This window comes from Colobus angolensis, unplaced genomic scaffold, assembly GCF_000951035.1.
Source record: "Colobus angolensis palliatus isolate OR3802 unplaced genomic scaffold, Cang.pa_1.0 Scaffold146, whole genome shotgun sequence".
Taxonomy (NCBI): Eukaryota; Metazoa; Chordata; class Mammalia; order Primates; family Cercopithecidae; genus Colobus; species Colobus angolensis.
In genome coordinates, this window is record NW_012114555.1 from 8787511 (window position 1) to 8800333 (window position 12823).

Here is a 12823-nt window from a genome sequence, read left to right on the forward strand (position 1 = left end):
CCCTCACTCCCACGTCCGGGCAAACTTTGCCCGAAGAAGGAGCCACCCGAGCCCCAGCCCCCAACTCCTTGGCCCCAGAGGTGACCCGGGCTCGGAGGTAGTCGTTTGCAGTGGCAGAATCGGGAGAGGGCGGCTTTGAACGCGGCTCATAAATAAACAGCCCTGCCAGTGCCTCTCCTGCAGCTTTTGCCATGCGATCCTTAAGGGGGCTGCTCACTGTTTGCAGCACAGCAAGAGACAGAGAGACAGAAACAGAGAAATTATGATTTAAATTTAAGAAAAATCCTACCGAAATAGATCTGCCTGCGCTTACAGACACACACGTGTATTTTGGGGAGCTGAAAAGTTCAGTTTTTGCAAGTTGGAAAACAGCATTTTTAAACCTTCTTGCTTGCCTTTCTATCTCCAAGCCACCCCCTTCCGTTTAACCCTTCCTTTGTAGACACACGCTTAACCACACCATGGTCAGTTGATGTCTTGGATATGCAACATGCTCACAAAACTCTTAAGAGCTTCACTGTATCTGTGTGATTTTTACTCTCTCATGAGAGAAAGGAGGGGAAAAAATAAATCCCTAGCAACGCACATTATACCAGAAGGTTTTCTTTATTTCAGGGCAGTTCTAGATTTTTTTTTTCCCCCACTGTGTTTTGAAAGAGAATTTCCTTGTTTCATCTTGTCTCTTTAGTGTGACGTACGTCTGGCAACAGCTGCCTCTCTCGCCCCCCTTTCCCCCAGCAAGAGCCAATGTCACTGTAAGTTTGAAATGACATCTAAATGACTCTACTCCTTCTCTTGGATTTAATACGCATCATCTTGTTGTTCTTCCTCCCATTTCTACTTTAAGAAGCTTTCCCTGGAATCTGTGTAAGTCCCCGCCTAATACCAGCCTCAGATTACAGTAGTTATTTGTATAATTATTAGAAGCTTCCTTGAAAGCAAGACCTGTCCGACCCTTTGTATTTCCCAGCATCCATGTCTGTCACATAGTAGGTTTCCTCATAAGTAACAGATTTATTTAACTCAAGAATATACACAACCTAAAATCTCTGCAATATCCTCATTAACGTTTTTCCTAGTTAACGTTTTCTAAGCTGTCATTTCATAATGGCTACCTCTACTTACCTCATTTTGCCTGCCTTGGAAAACTTAAGCCTTTTCGAGGACATGCCCAAAGGCAGGGTACCATCTGATAACTGAATTGGAACCCTTAGGATTACTCATTTTAATGCCACAGATTTATATTGCTCTATTCTTTTAAAACTTTCAAAAACATTTGACATTTATTAACTCATTTGTCCTTCTAGATTTTAGCTAAAAGGTCTGTTATGTAACTTCCTTGAGGAGAAGAAAAAAGAAGCCCTTGTCACATTTTCTTGTAAGGAAAATGAGATAAAGAGCAAGTACCTGTCATTGAGGAAGGAGCTCCCCCAACCCTCAGTGAATTTTCCTTAGTGTGTACCAATAAATTATGTGGTTAAATATGGTTACTGATACACTAATTTATTTAATTTCACAACTTTAATATCTTGTCAGCAACAAGAGGTATTTGTGTTCAACTTTGTGCACCACATAGAATTGTTGTTCCATATTTTAATTGCAAGAACATATCCTGCATTCCAAATATTTATAAATAATATTATTGATATTGTCGCATAAGTGAAATTCACAGACATAAGTTCAAGTTTGATTCTATCTCTGATCACTTTCTGTTTTGTGTAAAACCAGAGAGAAACTAACATACATAGCAACATGCCTACAGAAACTTTTTTTTTAATTTGATGCCAATTTAAATAAGAAGCTATTCAGTGGATTTCATTCAGAAAAAAGAAAGACTGTAATTCTTGAGAGGCATATCTTATTATTTTTTCTGTCATTAACTTTTTAGTTGATAAGGGGAATTTTATACATAAACAACCAGGTCTCCTGTTCTTTAAAATATTACTGTATTATTCCATTAATATTACTGCAGGATGTTTGTTGAGGGCCTCGCAGGCTTCAGTAACATTAACTTCTAGGTCTTAATTCTTTATGGATTATTTTGCTCCCAAATGAATTTCTGAGTTTCTCTTTGACTGTTAAACCCAGCCTGAAGAAAGCCTTCTGTGGTGCCTCTTGTCACCACATGAGGTCTCCATAAATCCTGACCTGGATTAAGCAGAAGTGGAATCCACTGTAGCCAATATCTGAGTCTCCTATTATCTTGCAAAAAAAAAAAAAAAAAAATCCAGTTCCTACAATAATTTGAAAACAATGTTGACAATCACCTATGCAGCAAAGAAATAAAAAGCATTGGAATAATGTGTAGGTTATTAAATGTCTAATAAACTTTGCATTTTTTGAAATAGAAAGGTTGTGAAGTTGGGTTACATGGGAAAAGAGAGGAAGAAAAGAGAATTTATGAAAAAGAGATAAAGAAGAGTAAAAATTATAGTTCTCTGTCTTTTTAAACAAAGGTAGGTAACAGTAATTGCACTGATCAAATTCATGAAACTTACAGCTTAATTCCTTGAATTTAACTGCCTTCACGTTACTATTTTCCATTGTTGCAATATGTGTTCATTTTAATTATTTGATATTTCTTTCATTTTAATTATCTGATATTTCTCACAATATCTTTGTATTGGAAACGTAGACATGGAACCCTAATATAATGGGAATTAAGATTTAACCACAATTTGTTTCAAGCCTACTAAATTCCAAGCTATTTGATAGAGTTACATCCACAGTGATGGTTGCCATTTCACTCCTTACAGTAGAGGATGTTGGTCTTCATGCAAGTCGCAGCTTATTAAATGGCAGAGCTGGAACCAGAACCTAAGTTCTCTGATCTCAATTCTCAATTGATTCTTCTTCACCCAGCTGTATCTGTGGATCCACTGGAACTCATGGGGATCAAGGAATCTACAGATCCTCAGGAATGATCACCCTCATACAGGAGATGGTCATGTCTCTCTGCACACATTGCTTAAGGGCATCTACAGGGAGCAGTAAAGAGCTAGGGTCCTCAGCACCAGCACTCCAAGGATGCTGAAACCTGACCTGCTTCTGGACATAGCTTTGACTTTGAGATGATTCTCTAGGTGAGTGATTCTCAGCATGTGGTCCCTGGACCAGCAGCATCATAATCACCAGGACTGTAGTTGGAGGTACAGCTTCTCAGGCCCTAACTCAAACCCACAAAATCAGAAAATCTAGAAACAGAAGCCAGAAGGCTGTGTTCTAACAAGCCCTCCAAGAGATTTTGATGTTCACTAAAATTTGAGATCCATTACTCAAGAGCTGCTCTGTGTTTGTATCTGAGACACGTTAGTAGGAGAATGAAGCAGCAAAGAATAATAGATAACACCTGCTGAATTGTCTTCTGCTTCTCTTTCCTGGGGGTTGACAATTGCACATTACTGATTACCTCTAGGGGGCACCAAAATATTTTGATGTACAGCTCCACAGAGGTAGTAAGACTTTATTTTCCAACGAAATGGCCTTCAGAAGTGGAAAGGGCTTCCTAGTTTTTACATCAGCAACCTGCCTGAATATGTCTCAACCCATTAAAAAATCTGTTATATTTATAGGGATTTTTTCCAGTTTAATACTACTTTTGTATGGATGCATTGATTCCCATTTCTCATGATTATTGTGAAAATTAAGACAATATTTTTCAATCTAACAGCACAGGGCCTGGCATAGAGTTAGGTGCTTATTAAATAAAGGGTATTTCATGATTACTATTAATATCTGAAAATTTCTAAAATATTATATTTGTACTGTAAGAATAGATAACATATTTCCTTTAGTTATTACTATGATCCAATAGCTTCTTGTATTGAGTCCTGGGAAGGGCTGGGCAGAGGGTGATACTTTACAAGGAGAACAATTCAACTCACAGTAATCAAGCCCTGCCAAGAACTACAGTATTCCATAAACAAAAGAGTGGTGATAGATATAATTAGTTTCATGCTGTATGCGTCACATAATATAAACTAATCTTTGAAGAGGTAAAGCTGGTTTCCCGCTGCCATAATAACTGCTTGTTGATTACGCAGTGAAATTCAAAGGAGAAGTTCTGAACCTTGATCAGCTGATAAATGGGAATACGTAGGTAGCTTTGGATATGCCACTTAGATCGCGCCTTAGTTTCCTCGTTTATACATTGTTGGGATTAGACCAGTTGAATCATAAATCCATCCTTCTGTTATTAGTAATAATATAACTATATTTATTAAGCAGTGTCTGTGTTCCAAACACTGGGCTGGTCACCTTATATATTTTAGCTTCTTTAATTTTTTCAGCAATCCTTTGACTTGGAGACCATTTTTATCCTTGATTTATAGTGAAGAAAATTGAGATTTACAGGAATTCATTCAGTTAGCCATGTTCATGCAGCTAGCAAGTAGCAAAGTAGGCACTAGAATTCCAGTTCAATCCCAAACTCTGTTTCACAAACATTGTGATACCCTACCTTTCAAATTCTATGATTTGAGTACACCATGCAATGACTTGTTCTATATATAATGAAGACAAAGATGTATTGGGGGAGGAAAGAGTGCAGTGGTTTAAAGTCACATTTGAATATTAAATGTGTAAGATACTTGAGCAAGAACAAAAGAGAATATGCTGATAATAGAAAAATGATAGTGGGAAAAGTAAAGCAAAAGTTAGTTAATACTCAATGCAGGTTAAAAATATATTAATATCAAAACACCCAAAGGAAAATACACAGTAAAAATTTGAATAGTTTTATGAGTTTCAAACAAATTTTTAAATTGTTGATTTCCTTTAACCATTGAGGAGAAGGAAATACAGTTGTAAATGATTTTGAATGGCCTAATCTTTTGACTCTACTAAGTCTAATAATGTGCATCTTGGATTTTCACAGAAGAAAAGAAAAATCTTTCTGGATTACTTGGAAGGAAAGGAAAGGAACTTCTCACACCTCCTGCAGGCTTCTTCTGCTAGATTGAAAAAGGTTGACCTTCCTCCTACAGGGTCATAGTATCAGGCTAAAATTACAAAGAAATGTACTCTAGTCTAATAGAAACTCAAAATAAATATTTTCAAATCCCAAAGCTAAATATTTTATATTGTAGATAAAAATCAACTCTGATTAACAGAGGCAGTTCATAACCACTATTGAAAAAATATAGTTCAAAGTAAATGCCTCCCTGATAGCCAAAAAGCCATTTTCTCATACAAAGAGTCTCATTAGTATCTTAGTACAAGAGGTGTAAAACTTTTTCTGTCAATAACCAGCTAGTAAGTAAGCGCTTTAGGCTTCATGGGCCAATAGGCAAAAAATCAAGACCATTATGTACATGCATAATCTATTGAAGAGAGAAAACACATTTCCACAAATGTCTAACTGATGTAATTAAAAACATAACAATTTATTATAATTTTGGGGTCAGACATGTCTACTAATGAGAATTATGGAATTTGGAGGAGAAGGATAACATTTTATTTAATTAGGTTTCAAAGCAAGTGTTTCAAATGGATTGCAAAGTTTCATATTTTATAAGCCATGTTTAGCTTACTAACTGTTCAAAAACATGCAGTGGGTCCAATTTGGCCTGCTGCCTGTATTTTGTAGATCCCTGCCTTTGTCCAAAGATGTGATTATCAATGTACGGGATAATAGTTTGCTAAGGGGTTATGTTAATATTCAAAGGGATGCTGTAAAGATAAGAGTTCTGAGCTCCAAAGTGGCTGCTCTGTGACAACCAGTAAATGTCTTCCTCAGTATTATCTATCAGCTCTCCCTGTTTCTGCAGCTCTGAAGTGCAATTCTGCAAAAGCATTTAAAGAAAATTTAAATCCATTTCATTTTAATACAAAATAAATTAGTACAAGATATGCTGCATATCCATTTCTTGCATGTGAGCTATGCTTATCGGTTGAACCAGATGGTCCTCATGTATAAAATGGAGATAACAATAAGTAACATTTATTAAGTATTTATTGTGTGCAGGCATTATCCGGAGTGTTTTCCTTTATTTTCCCATTTAATCTTCCTTGAAAACTGCATTACCTCTGAGATGAGAAAGTTGAGGGACAGAAGGGTTGAAGTTAAGTAACTTGGTTAAGGCGTCCAGCTAGGATAGGGTAGAGCTAGAATCTAAACCCAGGAAACCATGGATCAGAGCACTGGAATGCTCACTAATTCATGAATCAAAGGAAATGTTTGATAATAAAATGAAAACAGTGTATGTGAATGAATTAAACGAACTGTAAAATAAAGTATCAACATTTCTATTTGCATTGTGATTATTATTTTAAATTGAAGATAGTGAAAGCAAAAATTGTATATATTTAGTCAAGAATCACTGCACTGAATATAATGACTTCAGCCAACTCTTCTTATCCCTTTCTTTCCATATTAATAGGATTATTTCATTTCTCTTTCAAGATCTGATATACGCTCTCCTTAGTTACATAAAACCAAAGGAATATTTTTCCCATCAAAACATGGAAATTCTAAAATGTCTGAGAATTTAAGAAAAACCATTATAGGAAGAAGAATCTCCAAATATACACAGAGAAGTTTAACTTTTCAGTAAATACAATAACTTCATGTCTTGTTAACAAGGGATATCTTGTTTTGTAAGAAGAATCAATTCATAAAGCTGTGCTTTCTTTATTGTAATTGTAAAATAACACAACTGAAAAATGTTTCTAAGTATGATTCCCCAGAAATGCCATGAGAAATTATGAAAAATGAAATGTGATTTATAATGACATTTGAAAAAAGTGTATACATTAAAGTAACTTTTAAAAACTTTTTCATTCATTCCAAATTGCTTTATTTTGTGATTAAAGTAGATAATATAGCTGTAAGTCTATTCAGGATCACAGTCATAACTTTTTTTTTTTTTTTGCCTGTACGTAGGCACACATTTGAACAGTTGTGTATGTGATTCACTTACATATATTGCCTTCCTTGGTGACATCGCAAGGATCTTATTAATTTTAATTTTTCTTTCCTAAACTTTCATATTTGGAAAATAAAACATTGTGTATTATCTACCTAAAAGTAATTGCCAAGATTAAAATAAGTAAATTAGTAAATGCACTTGGAAAGCTCAGTTCTGGAACAAGATGCCATAGCTCATGTTTCCATGCTGCATCCTTCTATCTATGACTGAATGCCCTGGAAATAATTCAGAACATAGTGATAATAGGACTCAAACAGCTGAGAAGAAGAAATACTGAGCAGGGAGCTTGTGAGTATAAAGTGAATTCCCTGAGTTTTCTTTCTATCTCCCATAGTGCTAGGAGCAGACAAGCCCAAGAGAGACCTGGTGAGGAGCCCAGCACCCTCTCCATATGTAAGAGACTAGCTGTTTAACATCTATCTCAAATAGCAGCTTCGAAGTTCCCATAGTCCCAGCCCAGTGTCTCCCTGCCTTCCATTCCGTGTCGTAAAGAGACCTAGGCCCAGTTCTTATAGCTCTCCACTGCCCCTCCCCTACCCTCTGGAAGAAGATAACCTCGGATATTTCTTCTGACCCTGCAGGCAGCACCAATAGGAATTGAGCAGGGGTTCCAGCAGAACTAGGATAGCAATTCCAAACTAGACTGCCATTGGTCACTTAATTCCAAAACTAAACTGTCATTGGAATTAAAGCCTACAGAAGTAGGCCACAGCCTACATGCTAAACCTAAAAATGCTGAGTACAATCAAAAATAGAAGGTTTAAATAGGAGCAGAAGTCTCCTAACATAGTAACCAAAATGTCCAAGATATAATAGAAAAATCACTTGTTGTACCAAGAACCTAGAAAATTCACAACCTGAATGAGAAAAGACAATCAGGTGATGTTCAACTGATGCCAATTGGATGTTGGAAGAGGATATCAAGTCATTGTCTGATTAAAAAAATATATATAAGATAATTTGTCTTACCAGAAGAACTATCCTAAGAAAATGGCTAAAGGAAGTTCTCTAAGACAAAAGGAAATGATAAAATAAGGAATCTTGGAACAACAGGAGGGAAAAGAATAGATTGCATACATATATAAATAAATACAATATATTTTCCTTCTCTTGTGCTTTCTAAATTATGTTTGATGGTTGAAGCAAAATAATAACAGCATCTTTGTGGTTCTTAATTTATGTAGAAGAGATATTGAAGACAATTTTAAACAGATGAGAGTCAAGGGGTGGAAAGGGAGGTCAAGTGTCCACATTTCACTCAGTCTGGCAGGATATCAACATTATTAGACTGTGATAAGTTACATATATACAATGTATGCTTAGAACAACCACTAAAAGAACTTGTACAAAGAGACACACTGAAAGACACTAGAGATAAATCAAAATGGAATGCTAAAAGATGTTCAAATAACTCACACAAGTCCAGACAAATTTAAACAGAGAATGGAAACCACAGAGAAAAGTAGAAAACAAATAACTAAATGGCAAACTTAAGCCTTAACATATACATTTTTACATTAAACGTAAGTGATCTAAGTGCAACAATTAAAAAAATAGATTGGCAGAGATTAAAAGCCATGACCAAACTCTATATTGGCTATAAGAAACTCACCAAAAATACAATATAGGTAAGTAGAAAGTAAAATGATGAAAAATATAAACCATACAAACATTAATTAAAAGAAGGCAGGTTGGAAGCCAAGGTGGGTGGATCACTTGAGTTCATGAGTTCAAGACCAGCCTAGTCAACACGGTTAAACCCCATCTCTACTAAAATTAAAAAAAAAAACAAAAGTTAGCTAGATGTGGTGGCACAGGCCTGTAGTCCCAGCTGCTCGAGTGGTTGAGGTAGGAGAATCGATTGAACCCAGGAAGTAGAGGTTGCAGTGAGCTGAGATCGCACCACTGCACTCCAGCCTGGGTGACAGAGTGAGATTCTGTCTCAAAAAGAAAAAAAAGAAAGAAAGAAAGGAAAAGAAAAGAAAAAGAAAAAGAAAAAACAAGGAAGGTAGCTACAGAAAGGAATATTACATAATGATAAAAAAAAAAAAGGTCAATCCATGAAGTAAACTTGACACTCTAAAATGCGTATGCATTATTATAGAGGCAGAAATAGATTAGTGTTTGAAAAAGGCTAGGGACATGCATTGGGGAGAGTAGGTGTGACTGAAAGTGGGTAGCATGAGGGCGCCTTGTGGGATGATACAGATACATTTCTTGATTGTGGTAGTGGTTACATGAAACTACACATGTGATATAATTGCACAGAGCTATACACACACACAGACACACACACACACACACACACACACACACACACCCCCCACACAAATGAATTCATGTACAACTAGCAAAATCTGAATTAACTCTGTGGGTTGTACCAGTATCAATATTCTGGTTTGGATATTGTATGCTTGTTAACATCAGAAAAAGCTAAGTGATGAGTGCATGGGACCTCCCTGTACATTTCTTTGCAACTTCCTGTGAATTAAAAAAAATTCTTCAATTAAAAAGTTAAACAACCAAGCACCTAAATTTGTACACTTTAGGCGTAAAACATAATTGAAATCACAAGACAAACTAAAAGGTGTTATTCCTAAACCCTGTGGAGGGCTAAAGATTGCTGCATGGATACTGAGGGATGGGGAAGGAAAAGTCCTTAAGGATTCATAAGTATGGGCTTTGGGTTATGAGCTGTGAGGGAGGGGTAAGGAAGATCCAGAGAGGGGAACTATTTGTAGAGAAGTGGGAAGATTATGATATGAAGGTGGCAGTAATTGGAGGAAGGGGATAAGAATTTGAGGAGTGTATGAGTGTGTATATATAAGAGAAGAACTTCACAGGGATTTCCAGAAGGGAAAAAGGATATTGACCATTATGAGTGAGAGTATGGGAACCAGAAGCATGCTGTGAGACCTAAAGGAAACATATGCACAAAGAAATAAACAAGAAAGCAAGGTTCAGTCATGTGGGGGAGGAGGAATTTTACAGATGGACCAACAGCTTTCAGTGAGAATGTATCTTTAGCTAGGACTCCTCACATCTAGAGGTTATTCCTTAAACATTCCCAATTAGCTAGGGGACTTGGGCAGGTCATTTACAGTAGCTGAATGTCTGGCTCTTGATCTATAAATAATGAGGATGCTTATATAATTGCTAATGTCGTTCAAGGTATGACAGTCTATGATTTTATTGCCACTATATGGAACAAAGAAGCAAAATATTTTAGATGCTTTCTTTATTTGAATGTTGATAATAACAAAGAGTAAAATGTCTTTGATGGTTTGGGAGTTCTCACTTCAGGCAAAGCAAAAGATATACAAATGCTTAGTTGAGGAAAGATAGTGGGAACTACTAAAAAGAAAAAGAAGAGGGAAAATCCCTAAATTCCTAGTTCTTTAAAAAGAAATCCTGGGCAACATGGTGAAATCCCATCTCTACCAAAAAAAATAAAAATAAAAATACAAAAATTAGTTGAGCATGGTGGTGCATACCTGTAGTTCCAGCTCCTCTGGAGGCTGAAGTGGGAGGATTGCTTGAGCCCAGGAGGTCAAGGCTGCAATGAGCACTGATTGTACCACTGTCCTCCAGACTGGGTCACAGAGAAAAACCCTGTCTCCAAAAAAAAAAAAAAAAAAAAGAAAGAAAAAGAAACAAGAAAATGTATCTGAATTAAAAGCATTAGTTTCATGGTGCAAAAGAGCAATGTTTAATGACACTTTCATATATATTTTATAATTTCATCTTCATCAGAATAAGGATGTAAGGCAGTAATTATTATTCCCACATTTCAGTAGAGAAGGCTGAGATTCATACAAGTTAAGGACCTACATTAAGTAACAGAAGTAGTTATAGGCAACGTCAAGAAGGCTGGTCAACTCTCCTAATTTCTGTAATAGTTTGAACAATTTCCAAACAGGCTGGAATACACAAAAACAATGCTAGTCCATTACAAGATATTACTAAACACCTAGTAGAACATCTAAAATGAAAAATAGTGGCAATAAAGTGTTTGGCAAGGATATACAAAAACTGCATGTATACATCGCTCATGGAAATTTAAAGTGGTATAGCTACTATGAAAAAATTATTTGTCATGTTCATAAAATAATAACTCTAAATATACACAGACTATACATTCCAGTAATCACATTCTTGTATATTCATCCCAGAAAAATGAGAATTTATGTCCACACAAAATTCTGTACATACATTTTTGTGGCAGCTTTATTTGTAATAGCCCAAACTGCAAGCAGACAAAATGGCTTACAACAGGTGAAAAGTTAAACAATTTGTGGTACATCTATACCATGGCATACTACTCAGCAATAAAAAGGAACAACATATTGGTAAGCACAGCAACATGGATGCATCTAAAAACACACTATGTCGAGCAAAAAAAATTAGTCTCAAAAAGCCACACATTCTATGGTTCCATTTAAAAAAGTTTCTCAAAATGACAAAACTACAGAGGTGGAGAACAAACTGATGCTTATCAAATGTTGGGACGGGTAGGGGGAAAGGTGCAGATGAGACTATGTAGGGAGAGCACAAGGCAGAGCTTTGTGGTAATGGAATACTTCTGTGTCTTGTCTGACATAAAACTATAGATGCACACTGTACTGAATGTGTTGGTATCTTTTGATATTATACCATACGGGTTTTGATATTGTATTATAATTATGTAAGTAATCATTGGGGAAAACTGGGTGAAGCACACCCAGTATCTCTTTGTACTACCTTTGAACATTTCTGTGGGTCAATAATGATTTCAAAATAAAAAAGATAAAACCAAACAATATTAATGTCTAGAACAGGCTATAGTATAGTAGTTAAGGGCACTGACTTTGCAGTTGATTTGCCTAAGTTTGAATCCAAGTTATACAACATAATAGTTTTACGGCAGTGACTTAAATCGACCTCAATTTTCCTATCTCTAATAATGGGACCAGAATAGTACCTACTTTATGGGATTGTTGTGATGCTTAAATGAATTATTATAAGTTGCTTAGAGTAGTACCCAGCACCTAAGAAACTCTCACTAAATGTTATCTATAGGTAAATTTTATATTATGGCTCTGGTGAATCTTATAAATGCTATTGTTTTTCTATTTTCTTTTAGTACTAGGAAACAAAAAGCTAAATTTTGGACATATTGTTAGACATTGTGTAAAAATTCACATTTCTGCATGCTAAGCATATGACAGTCTTAACTTTATTTTCCTAAAAATGTTTCCTAATAAATGTTGGCTATTTCTCAACTCATCTTTTTCTAACTGATTTCACTTTATAAATTTTGACACACATTTCTGAATTATTTGTGGAAATAAGACAGGATTTTAATAATCAAAAATAAAAAATTAAGAGAGTTTAAAAGACGAAAACTAGTAATTCAGTAAAAGTTAAATACCCCTCTTCCCTCCTGGTACAATAGAGGTGACTTAGAAACCAGGAATTTTCAGTAGATGGTAGTGTCAAGGTACTGTTACTTCCCACCAAAATTCTTTTCTGCCTCTTATTGGGTGAACAGAGAGATTACACAGCGCAGACTCCCTCAGCTACGTGCAGCTGCGTGACTCAGTTCCTGCCAGTGGCTATGCCATTTCTGGGCTATGCCAGAGGGTGATGTCCATGCCTGCTTCCTGCTCTTTTCCCCTTCCTGCCAGGTGGAACTCATGCAGCTTTGTTCAGGCAGATGATGAAAATGCTCTAGTAGATGATGAAATAATGTAAGAGAAGAACCGTGGATCCTAGAAGGTCTGGGTGCAGCAAAACTATCCTCATGACCTGGAATGGCCACCTTGGAATTTATGTGAGAGAAAGAAGATAATGTGTTATACTCAAGCTGCTGTGTTTTGATGTGTCTTTGCTATAGAAACTTAGCCTTTTATGCT